The sequence below is a fragment of the Oryctolagus cuniculus genome, chromosome 13 (assembly GCF_051225735.1).
Source record: "Oryctolagus cuniculus isolate XC-2025 breed Fujian yellow rabbit chromosome 13, ASM5122573v1, whole genome shotgun sequence".
In the NCBI taxonomy this organism is placed as follows: Eukaryota; Metazoa; Chordata; class Mammalia; order Lagomorpha; family Leporidae; genus Oryctolagus; species Oryctolagus cuniculus.
In genome coordinates this window covers 112,832,537-112,841,519 of record NC_142879.1, presented here as the reverse complement: position 1 = coordinate 112,841,519, position 8,983 = coordinate 112,832,537, and the positions used below count along the sequence as shown (strand labels likewise).

General features: G+C 50.7%; 1 pseudogene; it reads right to left on the bottom strand.

Moving 5' to 3' along the window:
* Positions 1-865: 865 nt before the first annotated feature.
* Positions 866-8,299, bottom strand: LOC127487546 (zinc finger protein 628-like; annotated as a pseudogene).
* Between the last annotated feature and the right edge of the window lie 684 nt (positions 8,300-8,983).

Genomic DNA, 8,983 nt, shown 5'->3' with positions numbered 1-8,983 from the left:
CTATCAATGTGTGTTTGTTGGAGTGTTCACCAGCAATGTCAATGTCAAGCTCAAGGCCTGGGCATGCCAGCAGCACTGGTGTTCCAGTGCGTTGGTGTGGGCTTCTACCTTTAGTTCATCAGCAAGGCAACAGAAGCCCCTGACAGTTGGCTCATGTTCTCTGCAGTCTGTGGTCCCTCTGTGACCCTGACCACTGAGTATGAGCATGGTGGGCAGGAACACCAATTTGGAGGCCCCCTGTCAGAAGAGCCCCTCCACAAACTGGACTGTGTGGGCTGTGTCCTTGGGGCTGTGAGCACCAGTTCCAGACACTTTGGCACCTCAGAGCAGGTATGTAGCATCCTTGGCATTGTTACTGGGGAATTCCCAGATGATCCTCTCCACTACACACTGCGTGGGCTAAACAGCACCCTCCTGTGTCAGCATGACCAGCCTCCTGCAGCTACACTCTGCCTTCCTCCACATGGGCTTCCCGTCCCGCTCTCACAAGCTGTAAGAACCTGGTCAGGATGGAGCCTCTGCCTTGTCTCTCTGGAACCTTCTGGGAGGAGTGTCTTGGAAAATGGGGTTGACAGAGACCAACCCTGTCTTGTGCATTCTCAGCCTGTAGCCCAAGCTGCAGGCCAACTTCACAATCAACCCAGCTTCCAGCAGCAGGGACTCCAGGCCAACAGGGAGGCCAACTGGGGTCCCAGGTCATACACCCAGTCAGGGGGCAAAACAGCAGGAGAAGCAATGGAGGACAGGCGCAGCCTGTACCAGAATAAGCAGAAGGAGCCCCCAGAGGACCCCACACAGTAGGTGGCCAGGTTCAAGATGATTCCTCCACAAGAACATGTGTCCATGGGGACCAATGCTGCTATTCCTACAGCCCCCGCAGCCTGCAGCTTCCACTGATGTAGCCACCACTGGCTTCCCAGAGACTCCCTATCATAACCCTGGGCCTGGGGCCAACAGCATGCCAGGCACAGACTGTGCTGATAAAGAGATGAGGCCTTAAAAATTTAGAAGCAGATTAAATGTCAAGGATTAATTAAATAATATTACCAATTCAATAAAAAGGTTGATGTTCTTCATAATATGTAGATTTAATTAATTTTTAAATATCTAATGCAGGGGCCAGAGCTGTGGCATAGTGGGTAGAGCCATGTGCCGGCATCCCTTAAGGGCACTGGTTTGAATCCAGGCTGCTCCTCTTCTGATCCAGCTCTCTTCTTTGACCTGGGAGAGCAGTGGAGGATGGTCTAAGTCCTTGGGCTCCTGCACCCACATGGGAGACCTTGAAGAAGCTCCTGGCTCCTGGCTCCTGGCTCAGATAGGCCCCATTCCAGCTGTACTGCCATCTGGGGAGAAAAACAGCAGATGGAAGACCTATCTCTCTCTCTGCCTCTGCCTCTATGTAACTCTGCCTTAGTAAGAAAGAAGGAAAGAAGGAAGGAAGGAAGGAAGGAAGGAAGGAAGGCTTTCTGAAAGTCATTTAATTGTAGTATGTGTGTTTATGAAGGAGGGGGTGCCTGTGTGGTATTTAAAAAAAAATCTAATGCCAGTGCTTCTATTTAACTCAGATCCATTTAATAGTAGGGAAAAAAGGCTCAAAATTCACTTCTAATGAATGGTATCATGTTAATAATGTATCTTCCCCGGCTGCTCCAATTCTGATGCAGCTCTCTGCTGAGGTCTGTGAAAGCACTGGAAGATGGCCCAAGTCCCTGGGGCCCTGCACTCACAGGGGAGACCCAGAGGAGGCTCCTGGCTCCTAGCTCCTGGCTCCTGGCTTCTGGCTCCGGGCTTCGGATCGGCACAGCTCCAGCTGTTGCGGCTAATTGGGGAGTAGACCAGCAGATGGAAGACCTTTCTCTCTCTCTCTCTCTCTCTCTCTCTCTCTCTCTGCCTCTGCTTCTCTCTCTGTGTGTAACTCTGACTTTCAAATAAGAAATAATTTGTTTTAAATATAATATATCTTTCCAGAGTGGTTTCTAAATGCCTATCAGCAGGGCACAGGAATTTGTATGCATGAACTGTTTTTTTCTTCTGTATCCCTCCCTTCCTCCATCCTCTTTTCTTTCATTATAGATTAAACAATGCAGCATTGATACATGTATGCTTTGTTGCAATTTTTCACGAGTATGCAACATTCTTTGTAAAACAAATACAACGTGATCTGGTCACTTATTGATTGATTTTAGGTTTTCCACACATTTTAATGATGATCACAGACAGCATGTAACCAGTATAGCAGTTTATAAATCAGCTACTGCTTTTGTAGGAAAGATTCCTACTTGATGGGTTACTAGTGAAGAATAATACACATTTTAAATTCCAATAGATACTCTCTAGATTTTCCATAAAATTTACACGACGTTAAATATCTACCAGTAATGAATACCTTTACAAATGTCACTGATGTTATATATGAATGTTAGCCATCAAAAAACACACTGAACACTGGAATAAGGGAAAGGGTTTATTGGGGAACACCCAACAGACCAGAGTGAAGGGGCGGTGAAGGGAAAGAGAGAGAAAGAGTATAAGAGAGAGAGACAGAGGAGAGGAGATAGTGAGAAGATAGAGCAGAGAGAGGAGCCAAGAGAGAAGAACCAAGAGAGTGCAGGAGAGAAGGGCCAAGAGAGCAAGCCCTTTTAAAACTGTGCCCCAGGGCGGACAGGGAAGCAGGAGCAGTGAATCCCATTAGGATGGGGGTGGAGCTTGACCACAGAGGTTGGGCCATGTGGCCACCTGGCTAAATCTGGGCCAGTTTCCCAACAACTGACAGTAGCAAAGTTTTTGGTCTAGTAGTCAAATAAACCTTAAAATTTTAATTTATATTACCCTGACTGCTAGTAAGTTTCCACAGCTCCATTTTTTTCTCACTATAATGGTCCTCTTACGAATTAACTCTTTATATTCTATATCCATTTTCATTCAGGGATTCATTTTGTTTACATAAGTTCATGGAGGCTCTAATTTAATATAGTGTGAATATAATGTTTTCTTAAATACATGTCAGCATTGTCTCAGATTTTTTTAAATTTTGTTGAACAGAAGCCTTAAATATTTTATGTAATTTAATAGTCTTCATTTATGATTATTATATTATGGTCCTATACTAGATGAAAAATCTGACTACCAATTATCACTCTTGACTCTTGATATTATGTAATTATTTATTCATGTATATACATAATTCACATTATCAAATATAAATTTAAAATTTTTATAATATATATTTGCTTTTATGTATGTTCTATACTTAAAGCCATTTTAGTGCCTATATTAGCTTCACATATGTTAAAACACAAAAATATGCTGCAGTTTATAAGTAACTTGACAGCTGTCTAGAGTTGGTCATTTTCTCATATTTCCTTGCTGCTTTTTAAGCCTCAAAAATCTTTTGAAAAAATTTATCTTCTATAGAATGCAGGCAATTCATGTTTCTCTGAAAATACTATAATTCTTTGCTAAACTCCTATTTATTGTTTAATGTTAATCCCTTTATATATGAAAGCAGAAAATTATGAAGGACAAAAGTACTATGTTGTTATAGGGACTCATGGTTTTCTTTTTGCTTGCTTGGGGGAATGAGCATCAGGACAAGGTTCAGGAGAGACCATATCACTGTACCCTGAGAACTAATGCAGCTCAGCAAATAAAACACTAAATGAACACGTGAGTATTCACTAGTGACAAAGTGTGTTTTCAAATTATAAAATCCATACAGTTTCGAATTTCACAAATGAAATATTTTAATATCATGGTAAATTATATTAACCAATTAATATAATTTATTTAAATAATTATTATTTATTTAAATAATTATTTAATAATTTAGATTAATTGAGATATGCAATAAGTTTTCTCCCATTTTTGGATGTACACTTCATGCTCACTTTTTCATTTAATAACAATTTTAAAGTATGGATTACTCTAGATACTAGAGATATAATTTTATCATTTCTATGGAATGATTAATAAAAATTTTTAAATCAATAGTTTAATTAGGGGGCCACCATTGCAGTATTGCTAGTTAAGCTGCCACCAGTGACACTGGCATCTCATATCAACACTGGTTTGAGTTCTGGGTTTTCCACTTTTGATCCACTCCCCTGCTAATTCACCTGAGAAAGCATTGGAAGATGGACAAATTGCTTGGGATCCTGACACCTGTATGAAAGCCCTGGTTTGAGTGTGAAGCCCCTGGCTTAGGCCCCACCTGGTCCCATTCATTGTAGTCATTTTGTGAGTGAAATAGTGGATAGAAGATCTATTTTCCCCCACCCTCTATTCCTGTACCTCTTTGCCTTTCTCCCTCCATTCCTCACTTCCTCTTTCATCCCTCTTTACATTTGCCTTTCAAGTAAATAAAACATGTGGGTTTTTTGCAAGGTAGCAAGGTTTAATGAGGTAGAGCATCCATCAGGACAGATGGGACAGAATCTGAGGGAGAGTGCCCAGGCTATTAGATGGGGAAATGCAAAGTTACATGGTTTAATGGAGAGAATACACGTGACAGGGAAAAGTGGGCAGCTATTCAGGAATGTCTTAAACTTTTGGAATTGAAATTCAAGTTTTAAAAACTGTACCTAAGTTATCTTTTATAAATAATGGTTATGATTTCAAAAAATGTTCCACAAAAGGAATTTCTGTATTCCTCTTTCTTTTTTCACTAGTAACTTGGAACTTTTTTATAAACATCCCCTGATGAATGACAACAAATTTGTCCAGTTTTGATCTTTGAATATGATTATTTATGACTGACAACAGTCAAATAAAAACATATTTATAAACTGAGCCAGTTTAGCTTGATCCTTTACTGACTTTTAGTTTCATGGGCATTTTGTCCATATACAACTCACATCAACCATTAACTGAATTATTTTCCACTTAAAAATTATGGATACTGATTACAGACATAAGGTACAGTTTTGCTAATATGTAGGGGATTACAAAAGACAGGGAGAAAATTACAGGAGAAATAATTTACTTATTTACATCACCCCAGTGTTGTTTAAAGAATTAACACTTATAGTTAGTACCGCCTAATATGTATCCTGTGACATATATAAAACCACATTTCCTAAATGAGTTTCCAAATAATTTTATATGGAATTTAGAAAGTCAATTTCCAATGGTAATTTTAATAAGTACTCATAGCTTTTTAAAAGTGATATTATAGCATTCTATTTTCCAAAAACTCTTATAAAACTAATTTATCTCAAAAATATTGGATGTAAAGTTTGCATTTCAAACAATGAACTTCTCTTTTTCCAGAGCTATTCAATTCAGAATACAAAATATTACTGTTATTATTTAGAAAGCTGGATATCAAAATATCTTGAAAATGGTAAATTATGCCAATTTTATTTGTGTGGGTATGACGATTTCAACTTTGAAGATAAATACCAGTTGGTAAATACGCGTTAAATGATTCCACAGATATATAAGTGCATAATAAAGTATTTATTTCTTATCATTACAAACATAAAAATCCTGAAAAATGATCAAAAATTCGATCAAAAATTTGGAAATGGCATTCAAATATTTCTCTCTCTCTCTCTCTTTTTTTTTTTTTTTTTTTGAGATCCACGGTCTTTATCAACCAAGCTTGCCTGCAGGCCCTGCATTCTGCAGGCGGGGTCTGCGTGAGGCGGGCGCGGACACTCATGGGGCCTAAACACGTGTGCACCAGCTGGACGGAGGGCAGGGTCTGCACGATCTGGATGGAGGACAGGGCCTGCGGGGTCACGACGCCAGGCCCTGCTTCTGCGGGGACCACTTGTGCCATCTGGGCCGGGGAGCGGCGGGGAGCCTGGCGGGGCAGCCATGGGGCCAGGCGGCGGCGGCGGCGGGGCCAGTAGCTGCAGCGTGGCTACGCCTCCCCTGGCTCTACTGCTCTCCAACAGCTCGCCTGCGGGGGCGGTGCGTATGGTGAGAAGCTTCTGCCCGGGTGAGCTGGGGGCGAGGGTCTCGACCTCCTGCACGCACAGCCCAGTCTGCTCCCCATCCGCCTCGCTCAGCACCAGCACGCTCTGCAGCCCGTTGTCCGTTTGCAGCGTCTCGAAGAGGACGTCCTGCACCACCCCCGTGCCGGCCTCTGCATCCCCACGCCTCCTCAGGGCCTGGGCACGTGAGCAGCTCCTCCGAGGCTCCACTCTGCACCACCAGCAGGTTGGGGACCTCGGTGGTCACGGTTGCCCCGCCGGAACCCGACTGCTGGTCCGCTATGGGCTGGCTGCAGCTGGACCCCACTCACTTCCTGCGGCCCTACCTCCCCGCCCCCTACGTTCTACAGAACAATCAGGCTGTGCCCTCCGCACCAGCGTCCGCAACACCTGCCCTCCCCCTGCCCCCCAGACCTCCGGACCTGGCAGCCACATGACTCCAGTCCCCTGACCGGCTTTCCCCACTGCCTGCTCACACGGCCTCCCGCGGCCGTCCCCGGCTCCAGCGCTGGCGGAGGGCAGCAGGATGAGCTTGGGGGGTGCGGGCGGAGCTGGGGGTCTGGGGGGCTGCAGGCTGCTGAGAATCAGCTGGAGGCCCTGGGCGGTCTGCACTAGGAGAAACGTCTGCGAGTTGGGGACTGCTAGGTCCGGGACCGCGCTCCCCCACCCCCCACCCCCACCCCCACCTCGAGGGAGAGCGTGGCCTGGAGGTGAGCGAGCATGTGCATGTCCTCCGTGGCCAGCGGGGCCGAGGCGGTGGCCAGCGGGGCCGGGGCGGCGGCCAGCTAGGCAGGTGCGGGCCGGCCGCGGGGGCTGCGATGCAGGCAGCGCTGGCGGGGGCGTGCGTCCGCATGTGCCGCTGCAGGTAGGCGGCCATGACGAAGCCGCGGCCGCACACCGGGCGGGCAAAGGGCGATCGGCCTAGTGCGTGCTCTGGTGCTGCTGCGGGTTGGAGGTCTGGGCGAAGCTCTTGCCGCAGACGCCGCAGGCGTGGGGGCGCTTGCCCCTGTGCATGTGGCGGTGGCGCTGCAGGCACGACGTGTTATGGAAGGCCTTGCCGCACTCCCCGCACGCGGTAGGGGCGCTCGCCCGAGCAACCATAGGTGGTACTGGTAGTGGGACGACCACTTGAAGGTGAGGCCGCACTGGCCACAGGTGAAGGCGCGCAGCCCCGTGTGCATGCGCTGGTGGAAGGCCAGCAGGGACGATCGCTTGAAGGCCTTGCCGCACTCGCCGCACTGGTAGGGCCGCTTGCCCATGTGGTTCCGCAGATGGTACCACAGCCCTAGGAGCCCTTGAAGGACTTGCCGCACTCGGCGCGCTTGTAAGGGCGCTCTGCAGAGGCCGGGCGGGGGCGGCGGGAACCAGCGGTTCCTGGGTGCAGGTGACCTCGGCGCCTCGGCCTGCGGGGCAGGGCGCCCGGCCGCCACCTCCTCCACGTGGCACTGCTGGTGCGCCAGGAGGCTGGCCAGCTGCGGAAGGCGCCGTCACAGCTGCCGCAGCGGAAGGCCTGCCCGGCGGGCGGCCCGTGGCTGTGCCGGTGGCTGGAGAGGCAGGCCACCGTCCTGAAGGACTTCCCGCAGGGCAAGCAGGCGAAGCGGGCTGTGGCAGAAGGGACCCGGGGGCCAGCGACGCCGGCGGGTCGACTTTTGGCAGCTCGCGGGGCGCGTCCTGGGGCCCAGGGCAAGGCTGGTGCTCCAGCAGCAGCTCCTCGCTGCCGAAGCCCTGCTCGCAGCCGTCGCAGCGGTACACCAGCTCCACCATGGTCTCTGCGGCCCCAGAAACAACTCGGGCACCACTGGCGGGGGCGGCGGTGCGGGGGGCGCAGGGGGGCTGGACGGCTGCAGGTAAGCCTCGGTCACCAAGACCTTGCCGGTGTCCGGATAGGGCTCCCGGAGCGGTGGGGGCCGGCGGCGAGCGCGGGGTTGGCGGCGGCTGCAGGCCTTGCGTGCGCTGGTGCCGCAACAGGTTGGAGGAGTGCGTGAAGGTCTTGGGGCAGAGCGGGCAGCGGAAGGGGCACTCGCCCATGTGCACGCGCTGGTGCTGCTGCAGGTTGGAGGTCTGGGCGAAGCCCTTGCCGCGGACGCCGCAGGCGTGGGGGCACTCGCCCGTGTGCACCTGGCGGTGGCGCTGCAGGCTAGACGAGTTCTTGAAGGCCTTGGGGCAGTCGGGGCACGGGTATGGGGCCATTCTCCTGTGTTCCTGCGCTGGTGGTGCAGCAGCCGCGAGGACCAGCGGAACGACTTGCCGCACTCCCCACACTCATACTGGGCTGAGGGTGCGGGGGCGGCGGGGCCCGGCTTCTACCTGGCCCCCTCCGAGGTGGAGGCAGGCTCCATGTCTGCGTGGGAGCCGATCATCACACCTGGCGGAAGGATTCTGGGTCAGCGGTGGGCGCTACACTCAGCCTCAGGCCACACTGGGTGCCTCCCCGGGCCACCCACCCCCCAGAGGTCCCCCATGGGATGTGCGCTCCCAGCAGCCCACGGTTGCCCAGGAAAAGAGGCTGGTAGTGTCAAAATGGAAACCGTCCAACAAATTAGGACAACGGGTCACCCTCGCGATGCTGGCCATCTCCCTGGACTGAGCAGCCTGGGCGCGGCCGGCAGGACTGTGCTCCTTGCCCGTACATCCAGGCCGCATCCTCTGCCGCCCACAGCTCCCTAAAGACCTCACCCACCTGCGCCTCCACACAGGCTGCGGCCCCGGCCTCGCCCTAACCCTTCAGTCTGACCATAGCCTCTGCAGGGCTCTGGCCTCCAGCCAGTCCCCCTAGCCACCATCACTCTGCCTCCTGGCTCACCCCTCTTGGAACACCAAGTCCCTGGACACCACCAGGTCTGCGGCCCCTGCTGCTGCTGGCCCTCTGCCACTGTCCTGCCCCCATTCTCACAGCCCCTCCCCCAGCCTATGCTGGCCCCCGAGGCGGCCTGGCCGGCCCCACTGCATACACCGCCGGCTCTGAGGCTCCTTGGCAGCCTCTCTTCTCCCCAGACTCCAGTACCCGGTCCCCTCCTGCTCTAAGTGGGCAACTCTGCCACAGA